Source organism: Protopterus annectens, chromosome 2.part0 (genome assembly GCF_019279795.1).
Source record: "Protopterus annectens isolate FY-2018-M chromosome 2.part0, PAN1.0, whole genome shotgun sequence".
NCBI classification, from domain to species: Eukaryota; Metazoa; Chordata; order Ceratodontiformes; family Protopteridae; genus Protopterus; species Protopterus annectens.
Genome location: NC_056728.1, coordinates 587589138 through 587603057, shown reverse-complemented (window position 1 = coordinate 587603057; position 13920 = coordinate 587589138). Strand labels below are relative to the sequence as shown.

The 13920-nt window shown below is 36.3% G+C and overlaps 1 protein-coding gene across 2 annotated transcripts in view; it reads left to right on the top strand.

The window, feature by feature from the left end:
* SHB (SH2 domain containing adaptor protein B) overlaps positions 1-13920 on the top strand; it is a 1716047-nt gene that overhangs the window by 1109102 nt on the left and 593025 nt on the right. The window lies entirely within an intron of this gene.

The following is a 13920-nucleotide window of genomic DNA, read 5'->3' as shown; positions in this document are numbered from 1 at the left end:
AGTAGCACTAGGATGCTCACGTAAAAGAGTAAACATATCTTAAAATGATAGGGCATCTTGTGGGATACAGTGAATACTCCTAGAAGTTCCCTACAAATTCTCCCATTCACAGCCGTTCACTCCTGAAACAGCTGAGTGATGTGTTACGTCAGGTTCAGAGTAAGTGTTATCACCATGATCAGTAAGGGGCTTGTGATATTGCTCCAATTTCTTCTTGGTCCCCAAGAAGTTGAGAATATCATATCATCCCTGGACCGTAGCTTATGGATCCAGTATGCATTTTACAGGTGGGTCAAAGGGGCCTCCCAACACATTATTCTACTGGTGCTCCAGGGGAGCTGCGTCTGTGATTTTGAGAAAAGTGTGCTTATTGCACCTTGGAAATATGCCGGTTATGAGAGATACTGATTTTCTTGCTTAGGTTAAAATTATTTGGACTTAACCATTAGCAGTCTTTGTGTGTTCGCGTAACATTTCTTTTGATATCATTTGTAGCTTTCAAGTATGCATACAATTTTGTCTTATTTGAATGTCAAATGATAGTCCTGGTAAAATGATTGAAAAAGAACAATGGACACAACATGGGGCTATTCAGGCAGGATATTTTCAGTGCAAGACACAGCAAAAGGGCATGAAGGTTTATTGGGTGGAGGAAGGATAGTTAGTGTATTGATATCTTTTGGCAAATACTTATGATGATGTGTCCTATAATGAAAGGTTTCATAGACTCTATCAGTTAGTATAACAGTAATAAACGTGTTTTAAAGTACTGCATTTCATTTGTCAGATTAATGCAGACTTGTAAATTTAGGAGGAATCACCCTTTTTACCTGCAACTTTTCAGTATTCTTATCATGAAATTATGCCCATGAACTAAATTGGTTAATTTAAAGCTATCCCTATAACATAATTTTAGAAGCGGTATCTGAAATTCTATGCCACAGTAGAGAGACAGAAAATGTTAAGGTTAAATATAAACAGGACACACACCACCTTCAGAGAGGGTATTTATCATTGTCCATAGGTAGTAACATTGGTATAAGGGATGCTAGGGTAGCCCAGATGCTGTTTACATGTGTATGAAGAAAGGGAAGATAGGAGGAGGAGATGGCTTAAATCCAATACACATCCAAAAAAAGGCAACTCCAAAAGACAAATCCACGAAGGAAGGAAGACCACTCCAAAGACAGAATTGTTCTTTTATTAACGCATTTCACAGTTCTGGTACCTCGGCCTTTTGCCTTCTCCTGGAGTACTTCTCTAATGCAATCCCATCACTGTATATACACACAAACATCAAGTGCCAATTAATTAATTAACTAATTAAGAACCCAGTTTACAAAAATTCAATGACTTTGAGTAGTTACACTTAACCACATGTACAAAATTGTGAACATGATTATGCACATTTTTTAAAACTTGTGTTTTATAAAAATATTTCTAAATACATACATAGTTCCTATTTTTAAACAGTCAAATTATTCTCTAAATTCATTCCATTAGGAAACAATGTATGGTTAATAATCAACCTACTCTCAAGTCTATTTAATTCTGTCTTAAAATTTCCCCTGTTGCCATTTGGTCGTGCTAGAACACTGAAGAACAAACTACTGTGTGAACCCTTATATTTAGACAAAAAATGGGTGGCTACTGGGCTTTCTAACGTTTGCCTCCCAACATCACCTAAGTTTTCCAAAATTCGGACTTTAACCTTCCTGGTTGTCTGTCCAACATACCAGCATGTGGGATGACACCCACAACCTGTCACATAAATCACCCCACAGCTGTTACAATTATAAAATTAATTAGCCCTGTAAAGCTTTCCATTAATTTTGCACCCGTGTAAATTCCTAACCTGGTTACACACTGAACAATTTCCACAGTGATAAGTATCTGTTTTTCTGTCCACCATACCATAACCTCCATGTTTCAGATTTCTTTGGATCAACAATTCTTTGATTAGTGTATCTCCTATAAGAAAAAAACAATATGTTTTGGGAACAGAAAACCAATAGAATTGTCTTCACTAACAATTTCCCAGGCATGCCTTAATATTCTTTCCAAAATGGGGGAAAATTCAGAATGTCTGGTGACTAAAAACAATCTTTTGTCACCATTATTCTTCTTCATAACATCTCTCCTACAATTTGCCTGTGACAACCTACTCTGGCCTCCCATTTCCTCTAAGATTTTACCCCTTGCCTTCTGGAGTACCATCTCATCATAACCTCTGGTTCGTAGTCTATCATGTACTTCATTTAAACAATTTTCTTTATACCTTAATTCAGAGGTATTATTAAAAATCCTTTTAAATTCTCCATATGGCAATGACTCAGTTAGGTGGGGGGGGGGGGGTACATACTAGTGGCATATAAAAAGTTAACAGCTGTGGGTTTCCTGAATGGTCTGTGCTGAATCCGCTGCTTAGCATCAACATAGAAAACTGCATCTAAAAATGAAATACTGTGTCTGTCTATGCTCCAAGTGAATTTTAGACCATGCGGATTATTATTAAGTGAACACATAAATTCCAAAAATTCATCTTCCCTACCTTTACAAATAAACAGCAAGTCATCTATGTATCTTTTGTAATAAATTACATTGTTCACAAAATACTCTTCCAACATTATAAATTGCCTTTCAAAGTCCCCCATGTAAATAATAGCATAGGATAGGATGAATGCCGTCCCCATCACCGTGCCCTTCTTTTGTAGAAAAAAATCATTTTTCCATTTAAAATAATTCTGAGTTAAACAAAACTCAAGAAGGGCAAGTAAAAATGCTGAACAGGGTCCTTCCCCTCAGCCTTCTGGCCACAGCTTCCATACCCCATCTCCTATCAATGTTGGTATACAAGGCATTTACATCCACCGTTACCCAAAAATAGTTTTTTTCCATTCAGAATTATAAAGATCTTGACACACTTCATTAGTGTTTTTAATATGGGAAGGTATCATAGTCAAATGCCTCTTAAGATGAAAATCTAAAAAGATATTCACATTTTCTAAAAATAATCCAATTCCCGAAATGATAGGTCTACTTGGGGGGGGGTCTTTGTGGATCTTTGGGATGGCATATATAAAAGGATGCCTAGGTGTCTTAACAATCAGTTTTTTAACATTCTTGTTCTTCAAAAAACCTAGCCTTTCCCCACGTTCCAAGATCTTACTTAACTCCACTGAAAACCTTTGGATGGGATTATGTTGTAACTTAGCATAATGTGACCCTCTTCAGACAGTATTTTCAACATCATTTCATCATATTGGCCTGTGCTCATCACCACCCAATTACCTTCTTTGTCGGCCACTTTGAAAACAACCTTATTCAATTTGGACCGTAACTCCTGTAAAGCCTGCCATTCCCCTTTACTAAGGTTATAGGAACAGAAATTCTTTAAAAATTCACCAAAACTGTTCTCTACCTTTTTACATACCAAGTTTTCAAATACATTTATAGCACTGCTTGATCTAGGGGCCATGAAGGTACTGTCAAAAACTAACTCAGGCATTTGAAGATGTCCATACCCAGTGAAAAACTGTTCTTGTTCAACATTAGATTTAAGACAAGGCGAAAGGCCGAGGTACCATAACTCTGAAATGTGTTAATAAAAGAAACAATTCTGTCTTTGCAGTGATCTTCCTTCCTTCATAGATTTTGTCATTTGGATGACATGGCTTAAAAACATGGGAACTTGTCCAGTGCAGTAGTTAGACTATAAAGTGGAAAATGTTAACACCCAGGAAACTAATCCAGTAACAAGGAGAAGGGCAGGAAGTTGGGTCTTTTGTTGATAGGTACATCAGGGCAGCCTACTTGGTATAGAGTTCTACAGTGAGCTGGCCTTGAGATGCCTCCCAGGGTAGACATTTCCTACTCTGCTGGACAAATAGAATGTACAGCAAAAATGAGAGTAATGTTGTCTAGCCAGTTCTTGTGGGATAAAACCTTGATAGTGACCTAAGTTTGAGTAGCAGTTTGGGTCCCTGCTGGAGCTGCTTTTAATGAAGAGAAGTGTGAGGCTGCAGTGCCAGTTCACATTCCTTCAGGGAGGGGAGGGTATGGGGCAAGCTCATGGAAGAGGGTATGAAGCACATGTGTAGAGTACTTGTTCCTATTGTAAAAGCCATGGTAGGACAGCTTCAAGAGGGAGGGAGTACTCCTGACGTTTCACTTGCTTCTTGAAGACATCAGTATGCTGTTGCTGATGTCATTTGCTTTCCAAACCTGGAGCAGACTCCTGGGTATGTAGAGTGAGTGTTAGGGCCTTAAAAGATAAAAGGCCATCACCTCGATTGGGTTTAAGACTCTGCTGTCTGCTGCTCAGCTGTATCCCTCTAGAATGAATGGCTGGGCCATAGGACTCTTGCCTCGTTCGATTCTGTTGCATTGAGGAGGCAGAGGGAGTAAATCCCAGCAGTCAGTGATGCAGGGAGCAAAAAAAATGTAATGTTGCTAAGCCCATTGCAGTGGAAAAGCCCATAGCACTAGCATGTTTCTTTTGCACTTGCATAGAGGAAGGGGAGAAATAAGAGAATAAGCTCCAGGGAGAAGCTGGCTCAAAAACTGTTAAAATTGTCCAGTGAACAGATAATTTTTTCCTTGTTGATGCAGTTAAAAGTCCAAGACCAAGGAAGTCAAACAAGTAAAAGGGAGATAATGTACTTTTGTTGATATGTGCATTAAGGATGCTTGCAATGACTTAGACCACATGATATCTCTGAGTACATATATATAGTCGATTTGCTGAGACAAAAATAATGCTTCAGCCCTTGGGGAGTACAACATAAAAAGGAGTACTGTTGCTGTCCCATTGCAGTGAGAAAGCTAAAACATTACTATAGTAATATATTTTCTACCATTTGATAAATAATTGTAGTACCTGTAGCTGGCAGGGACCAGTATTATGAATTTCTCTTCCTGCCAATAAAGAACGAACCACATTTTGGTCATTTTTACCCCTAGTGGTGCAGAGGATGAACTGCATAAAGGTGCTAGTAATGTCAAAGCAGAGCGAGCACAGGTATCAGGAAGGTGAAGGAACATACAACTAGTGCATAAATTATTTTCTTAAAGCAAAAAAAATAAAAGGATAATTCAATAGCTGAGCAAGAAAAAAATTACAGCGGATAGCATTGTCGCCTCACAGCAAGAGGTTCCCTGGTTCGATTCTCAATGCCTTTCTTGAAGAGTTTGCATGTCCTCCCTGTGTTTGCGTGAGTTTTCTTCAGGTGATGCATTTTCCTCTCACATTCCAAAGATACGCAGTAGGTGGATTCAACACTCTAAATTGGCCATAGGTGTGTGTGTGGCAGAACTACCGTGGCAGGGCTAGCCACCCGGCAGTATAAACCTTGGCTCTAGATGATTATCACTGTTGAATTGACACCCCAGCCCCATGTGCAAAAATGGGAGAAAGGGGTTATGGATGGAGCAAAAAAAAAGAAATTACTGCATGCAGAGCATGCATTCTGATAGTTTGGGCACACCCAGCAGGTTAAAGGTAACTGTCATTACTTAATAACACAAGCTGGACAGTCTAAGGATGTTTAATTTAATTTAATTTAACAGTGGAGAAAATACTTGCTTGGTTTAGAAAGAAACTCTCTCTTTTGCTTGCTTTTAATATCTGGGCTGCATCCCATTGCTCATCCAGATCTTTAAAGCCATGAAATTTCTGTTATAAAAGCAAGATTAGCTGTTGGTATTAGTTGCTGTAGCATGGAAAAATTATTTGATTCTGCTTAGATACTTGCCCGTAACAAAAATCAAAGGGTGTATTTTAAAAATCACTGGTGATAGTCTCCTAAGTTACCCAAAAGTTCAAGGTTTAAGGCAGTGCAGTTGTAAGCAGGACATTAAAGGAAGAGCAAAAAGGAACACATTTCACAAAAGAACTAGCAAGCTAGAACGGCCTTCTTTGCCATTTCTGAATCAGAGCGGATTGTAATATATTGACCACTTTACATATTAGTACTGCTTTTATCACTGTATGATCAATATCATTTTTGGATTTTATGTACATTGTTGTCCTGTAAACGTAAAACATTTATGATTACATATATCCATGCTTTTTCTGTTCATAAATTCATTTTCAAGTTGGACATTTTTTTCCTTTTTCTTTTTTTTTTTTATGTTGCTGTATATTCTGAATGCTTAGAGGTACATCAGATATTTGCAGTGCATTTTAGCGATCTGTTGGTTAAAATAAATTCAAAACACTGCAGCTTTAAACAAGTGTTCAGTTATAGGGGCAGTTTTTTTTGTCCTTTTTTGTTTTCTACTAAAATGTAGCCATAAGACATAAGACGTCCACTGTGCACAGCTATGTCTATACGAGTTAATCATTGTCTAAATATATACTAGGCTTTTATGTAAAGTTTCTAGTGTCCTAGGTTTGCAGCATTCATAGAGCAGTGTGACGTGCTTTATTAGCATACTTTATTTTACAACTTCTGCATGTTATCTTTGTGCACATTACACAATGTTATCTCTTCCTATGCCTTTGTTTGGCGACAAATGCTTCACATTGCTGCCTGACATTATTATATCTGGGAGAAGTGAATGTTTCATTGCAATTAGTTTGCAATTTGTTCAGACTTCATTCCTTTCTTTAGCTAATGATTGCCTCTAATAATGAACTCTCTTCACACAAAAGTGGTTTTGCATCAAAATTAGTGTGCATTTTGGTGTTTGAATTGATTCTCTGTATTGAGTTAGTTAGGAGGGGGCAGGTATTGTAGAAGGATTAAGGTATTGTAAGGCAAACTATTTCTCTAGGAGGATATTGAGGTAGTATTTATACATGGTAATTTTCTTTTTCTCTGTCAATTTCACCTAAGAATATCTGCATGAAAGATCTCTCTCAGAAGGGGTGACCTTCATTTGAGGGGAATGAACATAAATGGCAGATGCATTTAAATAGGAAAAAATATCATATTTCCACACTGTAATCAGAGTGATTGGAAAGTGTCTTATGTAGCTGTTACCAATATTATCTGATGCAAAAAAGACTAAGATTAAAAAAATACTTTAGATTACCGTAAAGCAACAGCAACATAGCATCTGCTAGTAAGTACCTATATATATATATATATATATATATATATATATATATATATATATATCTATATATATATGTGTGTGTGTGTGTCTTGGTTAGAATGTATGGTAAGGTGGCATGCTTTTGCAGTGTACTTTTGTCCCCCTGTAGAAAACCGTGCACGTAGTAAGACTATGTTGATATCAGTAGTGTAGGGTAATAGTAGAAGAAAAGGTGAAGCAATAGAGAGCAACTGTAAGAGAGAATTTGCTACTTCTGCAGACTAATGTAAGCACTGGCTAAAACATAGCTGTTAAGGCTGTGTATCACTGTCTTTCATTGGATTTGATCTAGAGTTTCTCATTTTAGTGATCGTGTTCAACCGGTCTTTTGAAAATTAGTATTGTGATTTTATGAAAAATGCAACTACCTTCAGAAGTTAATCTAGTTGCAGCGAGAATGTAATGTAGTGCAGCCTTAGACAAAGGCATCCTGTTAATTTGTTATGCAGAGAACCACCACATAATAGAACCGAAGTAGTGCCAGGCGTGCACACTAAGGTAGCTGGCAATGCTTTTCATGAACATAGAGAATTTGTAACAAAAAATCCAAGTTGCGGAAAAAATTACTTGGATGTTTGTGTTATAGTTCAGCTTGCATGTAACAGCAGTTTGGATATTTACAACAGTCTTTTCCCTGGAGATGGTCAACACTGGAGTGCAGTTTATTGTACTACTTAGTAATGTAGTCTGCATACACATTTGGTTATATTTGTTACTGAATTTGTTGATTGGATCTTGTATTCCTCTATTTCTATTTTGACAATATCAGGCTATAACAGAAGAGAAGAGAATAAAAAAGGTCTGACACACCAAGTGCAGGTTTAACAGCTCAAACACTTAGCACATACTGATTTGCAAAAACATACAGTGCGAGTCCTAAAAGGTGCTAGTTTGGTATTACCCATTGGATTTTTTTTAACCATGCTTTGGAAGCACAAAAGACTTTCTTCCAAGTACACTGTATTTAGATTAATGTTCAAGTCTATAAATCAGAAACAATTCAGACTAAATGAGGTAAGTGATGCATCATAGGCTACTCAGACAGCAGTAGTAAATGTTTCTTTAGGCCTTGACTGCATTGAACTGGCTAAAGTTAAGATTTGTGAAGTCTGCTACCAGTTGTATCACAGAGAATGTGATTATTTAAGCATAATGCGCTTAAATAACCTGCTTAACAGCAGGCTGTTCTTTGGCAGAATAAACTCTCTAACCTACTAACACCCTTGGAGTACCACAAGGCTCTATACTAGGGCCCCTGTTATTTTCCATTTTCATCAACAATGTGAATACTGTCATCCCAAAAGTCAGCTGTATCCAATATGCTGATGACTCTACCCTGATTTGCTCGGTCACATCCCCAATGGAGTTACAGTTAGCCACCCAGACCACCTTTAACACAATACAAAACTGGCTTTCCCAACAACGTCTGATTCTAAATCCTAAAAAACCTAAACTGCTGCTGTTATTACCTACACAAAGGTCTTCTGCCGTTAACTTTGTAATAAAAGCAGGTTATGGAACAATAATATACCCTGACCTCTCCACTAAACTATTAGGTGTCATTATAGATAATCTAAAATTCGACCTACATGTTAACCAATTGATTAAAACCATCAACAAAAAACTAGGATCACTTTATAGAATAAAAGCCTTCCTACCCCCCCCCCCCCAGCCAAAGTTGCTGTAGCTCGATCTCACCTTCTCTCTACTCTGCTGTATGCATCCCCTCTTCTTTCTAATGTTAACAAGACTGTCATGAACAAGCTCTCAATCTGTTATAACCACATCTCCAGGTTTGCCACTGGGCTGCCTTTTAGGACACATCACTGCATCAATCTAATCCAGCTTGGATGGCTTGAACTACCCAGTCTAATACTATATAACCAATTGGTTATGGCCCATAAAATCGTATATAACCCCAACAATACCCCTGCACTTAAAGATCTTGTCACCCTCTATAATAATCCTAGACCACTGTGCTTCTCCAACAGACTCCTTATTCAGATATGTAAAACTAATAACTTCGCCGGTGACTCATTCTTCGTAAATTCTGTAGGTAGATCGTGGAACTCTCTACCAGCTGATATTACCTTACTCTCTTCATTTGGTCAGTTCAAAACTAGGCTCAAACACCACCTGGGAACAAACTGGCTATGTCACTGTATCAAGCCTGGTTAACCTCTCTCTCTGGAATGTGTAAATCTGCTAGGTACCCTACTATGTAATTTTATCCGATTCTCTCACTGAATAACACTACCTGACGATTTGTTATAATGTTTGCTCTTCTAATCACTGAAAATATTGTATATGTAATTTGTATTGTCTGCCCATCTAATCTCTGTAAATATATTTATTATTTGTAATATGTGACATGTTATGATGATTTGTTATTCCATGGAGCGTTTCAGCTTTCCGCTGAAAATGGACATGCATCTGGTCAGACTATCCCGGTCAACAAATGTAAAATAAAATAATGTGCAGAATCTGTTAACCTACATTTGATTTCATGGTGTGAGTACAGTATCACTAATGAATTGAGATGGGTTTGGAACTGTGCTTCTAATGGTTTGTGTGTTAAAATGTGCTGCAGTTTAAATGTACCCTTTGCTGTTCTGTAGGTCTCTGGGGAGTACATTGCAATTTGAGAGAACAGCAATGAAGGAGAAGGGCTTGAGAAAAGGTTTACTTTATGTGCTTGTAAAAGTATCTGCTCTTGGGCTTCTTGTAGAAGACTTGGGTGAGTTTATACTTATCACGACTTTCTGAACTGGCACAGCACTGGTGTAGCTGAAGTGTACTACTACTATAAGCTTGTCGTTTGTATTACATGATAGGTGTGTTTCAGCATAGGTGTGAATTTAATTCTAGTGGCTGCCTTAAAGCCTACCTTCCAAATGTGGAAGGTACTTGATTTAGATAATTGTCTAAGCCTGTACCAAGTAAAGTATGTAAACCATGTAGCAGCATGATTTCCACTGGTTTCTGAGTAAGCTAAGCTTTGATGCACTCTGTAGTCTTTTCACTTCTGGATGTCTGAGCAAACTGACAATTTAGAGCACACAGAGTGTAGAAGCGAGTTGATAGTGAAAGCAGTTTATCACATTCACAGTACAATACAGGGATCAAGTGATCGTGACTTGAACCCAGTGGACTTTCTGTGGTGCAGGATGAGTAATCCCAAGTGTGAGTTTGTGCCATTGTTTAGATGGTCCTTTTCTGAGATAGGCTGCAGTCTTGCTCTTGACATACTGTTGGTGTCCATTTGTTTTTATGTTTAATGTAAGAGTTAAACAGTAGCTAGATGAGCTACTGCTTCACAATGCATAATAATGGTCTGTACTTAACAGCAGGGATATCCCTAATTTTTTTTCTAGTCAAACTGTTAAACCATTTTAATCTGTACCTTTTGTTCAAGATAATGATACAATCAGACAAGAGTCTCTGGATTCTGAAGAACAGAACCCAAATATCTCCACTCACGCCGATAGCGCTGTTATTTTTTCGTTGTTTTGGTGAGTGTAACCTTTGCATTCTAAGCATTCCTGTTTATCTGTTTCCATCAGACTCAATACCACTACAGATTGGGGTAGGTTTTTCATACTGGTTAAGGTCTTAGCCTCATAAACACAAGGTACAGGGCTTGATTCTGACCTCAAGTTGCTGGCTAAGCTTAAAACGTCCCTGCGGGACAGTTAGTCTAGTATTCACCTATGACCCTATAAAAACCCAAAAGATGACGAGTGAAAAAGTTGATTGATTATAGTTGGAGTCTTTTGGCCCTCAGCCTCAATTGTCTCCTGTTTCCAATGGCACTGTCTGCCTTCATGTTCCAGTTACTGTTCTGCTTGTCTTACTGTGCTGCTCTTTGCAAATCCAGGGTATTTCTGAAGCTTTATTAACAGGTTTATCAAGTTCACACATTGAATAGTGTCATGGGTACACAGTAATAGTAAATAAGCCATTTTAAAAATATTTTGTTTTCGTGTGTCCTACAGATAAGCTTTTTTAATAATCTTCATTCAGTCCAACGTTACATAAACTGTTGGAGTCCTGTCTTTTCTAGAGTTTCACCCTTCTCCTCCTGAACATTATTCTGCATATATTCTTCCTATGCATTCCATTTATTTCTTCTTAGATTGTACCTTCCCTTTTCTTTTTTTTTTTAAACGGGTTTATTGGTTTTAACATACAATCAATAAAACATAGTAATTTATACAAGCAGTTAACAAATAGAAAATTTTAACATTCATAAAACAACAAAAGTATTTACAAAGACATCCACAGGTTAATACATATAACATAACTATAATACATTATAAATGTTCTAAGTCTTTTTTTAACAAACTTTGTAAAGTATCCCACATATAACTGGTTGTTTTCCTAGAAGTTCTTGATTTGATGGTCATTAGTTCCATTTGACAAACCTCTATCAAAAAATATTTAAACTCATTAAAAAAAGGAGGGGTATCTGATATCCAATTTCTAGTTATAATCTTTCTAGCCACTGCTAGAATTGACCATAATAGGGGAAGTTTAATCTTTCTAACGCATTTTGGTATGGGGTACTGCAGAGTATTAGTGATTTAGATATTGTAAAATTATCTGTAAAAAGAGCCTGTAGAAAATTGTTAATTGATGTCCAGTATTCTTTCAGTTTTGTACAATCATGAAACATGTGCCCAGTTAGAATTTATTTCTGTGGTACATCTCTTACATATGTTATTTTTTTAATTAATTTTGCTCATTATTAGAGGAGTGTAGAAGGACCTGTATAAGAATTTCCAGCCATAAAGTTTCCATTTAATTGAGGAAGTTGTTTTAGAAGCAGATTCCAGTATATGACTTTTATCTTGTTGTTCTGGGGGTTCTCTGTTTATGGAATCAAAGTAGTTCCAGTAATTTTCTGGACAGTTGAAGGTTTCATCTCTAATAATTTTGTATATGTGAGAAAGCTTGCCTTTATCTGAAACCTTCTGTTGTAGATTTTGTATCATGTAATATTTCAGTATTGGAACAGATTCTTTAGTTATCGGTGTTATCAAGTGTAGTTTATTAGAAAGATATTGTCTGAAAGCTTGCATCTCTAACCAACAAGTTTCATCCAAATCAAATTCTTGAGTTAAAAAAATCTAGATTTTTAACTTTATTATCCTGCAGCATCTGATGCCAGTACATTAAATTATTTTGCCTGAATATTAAAGTTTTATCAGGGTTAGATGGTAAGAGTATGCCTTGTATATAAGTTATGGGAAATAAAATGAAGATCCATTCCTTATATTTGGGATGTTTATATATAAAGTTACGAAAAGTAATAATAATATTTATTGGGTAATTTGATGTATGTCTTGGTGTTATGGGTGCAATGCAAAATTCATTGAGAATCCATAATATGGGATTATTTATAATAATATTTTTGTGTTAGTGGTATACAAGTTAATTCCATGCCTATTAATTCCCAATATTTTTTCCACATCGCAACATATGAATTATCAATTAGTAGAGCTACAATTTTGATAGAGGATATAGAATATAGATCAAAATCAAGAAAGGCTATACCTCCTTGGGACCAATTATTGATATGTGTCCTTAATGCCAATCTAGGTCTATGAGGTACGCAAAAGAATTTCAGCATTAATGTGTTTAATTTTTTAATGATCGTTTTGGTAGGTGGGTAGTATTGATTGTATTACATATAATATCTTTGGGAATATAATCATTTTTATAATTGTAAGTATTTCTTCCATGGAAAATAGGATATTATTCCAACTTTTAAACAGGGTTTGTATGTTTTCAAGACATTTATTATAGTTATATTGAATAATTGATTTAATATCTCTTGCTAAGATAATTCCTAAATAAGTTATATGACCTGAATTAGGTATATATTTATGATAAGCTTTTTAAAATATTTTTTCCTAGATGTATTGGCAGAATTTTTGTTTTTTTTTAAACGTCAGACCTGAGATTTTCTTAGTCTGCCATTGTGTTAAATAATGACTGTGTAGAAGAGTTTTCCTGTTGATATAATTAATGCATCATCAGCGAAAAGCTGAATTTTAGATACTGTATTTTCATTTATTTTAAATCCTTCCATGTCATTATTGTTTCTAACTAAATTGGCCCAGGGTTCCATTATTAGGGTAAATAATAAAGGGGAGAGTGGACATCCATGTTTAGTTCCTTTCAATATGGGTATCTTTTGAGAGACATATGTGCCAATTTTTATGTATGCCAGTGTTCCTTTATATAGATTTTCAGTCAGATTTACGAATGCATGAGAGAATTTTGTACACCTTAGCAAGATAAACAAGTACTCCCAGCTCACAAAGTCAAAGGCTGAGTTTGTCAAGGCTAATTAGTGTCAGATCCTTCTTATTTTTATTTGCATAATGTATTAAAGTAAATGTTCTTCTTATGTTGTCAGAAGTATTTCTATTTATTAATAAAGCCTGTTTGATCTGTGTCAGTAATGTTTGGAATAATTGTCTTTAATCTGTCAGCAAATATGTTCATAAACATCTTCTACTTTGAAGCTGTGGCACTCATTCATGGCATATGTGACATTTGTTAAAATGTTTTCTTTTCTTTACAGTTATGAATTGTCATAGATGTTCCAAATTCGCAGCAAAGGTCAAATGGTTTACATTGTCCATTATATGTTATGTCTGTTGTGACCAGGCCTCCCTCCTAATGATGATTTACTTTTTGCAGCAGCAATGTGGTTTTGAAACCCCCGACCGAGAAGAAAAAAATTGCTTTCTGCTTAGTTTATGGCATTATCTATCCAGCTGCATCAAGTCAGGAACTTATTTGCCTATA